Genomic DNA, 1,338 nt, shown 5'->3' with positions numbered 1-1,338 from the left:
ACACACACACACACACACACACACACACACACACACACACACACACACACACACACACACACACACACACACACAGCAACAACTTCAATGTATTAAGGAAAGCCAGGAACTATTTTGAGTTTGCATACAAACCTCCTGATCTTCCCCCACATTCGTTTTCTCAACCATATTATGCCTATTCATCTGTTAATGTTATATCTGTGTTACATTTGTAGATGTTCTTAAGATAGCAATATCACAGTTCTATATATTGTCTTATTCAAATGTTTAAACCTTTGCAAAGAACTTGATCTGTTCATTAACACACACCCATATTTATTTCCATGCAAGTTTTTTGTCTTTTAAAATGTTTAATGTGTATTTACACAAATCTTTGCCTTCAACAAATGCGTTTTTAAATTTTATCTCCTGTTGTCTACAGTACATCCCTTTGTACAATACAACGAAAAAGGAACAAAAGTATTTAATAAACAGGATTCAGTTAAAACTGATTTCTCTTCTGTGTCATCATCTTACTATAATCGCGTCGAATTTGCCGAATGTTCTACGTATGTATGTATGTTAACGAAAGGCTCCGTCATTTTTGATCCAAATAGCGCCAAATTCACCGAAGAGATCAATTAATACACTGGACAGGTTCTAAACTTTACTCGGTTGAAAACGGTAAAGATTTTGCTGAAAAACCGTAAAAATTCCAGGAATTTCTAGAGTTTATTCACGATAATTTTCAAAAGTCGAAGCACTGTTCGTGCATCACACACCAGGGGCGGATCCAGGATTTTTTTTAAAGGGGGTGTGGTGTCCAGGAAGAAATAAAGAGCACTTTTTCTTGCTTACTTTTTCTGGTGTTTGAAAAAGCTGCCGATGACCACTTAGGGGGGGTTTGGGGGATCTCCCCCAACATTTTTTTTTTAAAATTGGTCCATTCTGAGAGCATCTGAGCAGTAATTTTGACGTCTGCAATGCAAAAATTTATCAGATACGGTCCCCGGACGCCTACGGACCCCTTTTTGCCCATTTCTAGGTTTTTATAACGAATTTACATATATATAAGTAAATCTTTATCAGAAAAACTAGCGCTAAACAAGATTTTTTTATGGAGACAACACACACACACTTCTCTTATACGCGCGCGCGTGTGTGTGTGTGTGCGCGCGTGCGTGCGTGCGTGCGTGCGTGCATGCGCGCGTGTGTGTATGTGTGTGTGTGTCTGTGTCTGTGTGTGTGTGTGCGTGCGTGCGTGCACGCGCGCGTGCGTGTATGTGTGTGTGTGTCTGTGTCTGTGTGTGTGTGTGCGTGCGTGCGTGCACGCGCGCGTGCGTGTATGTGTGTGTGTGT

The sequence above is a fragment of the Priapulus caudatus genome, unplaced genomic scaffold (genome assembly GCF_000485595.1).
Source record: "Priapulus caudatus unplaced genomic scaffold, Priapulus_caudatus-5.0.1 Scaffold860, whole genome shotgun sequence".
Taxonomy (NCBI): domain Eukaryota; kingdom Metazoa; phylum Priapulida; class Priapulimorpha; order Priapulimorphida; family Priapulidae; genus Priapulus; species Priapulus caudatus.
This window is presented reverse-complemented; position numbering follows the sequence as displayed.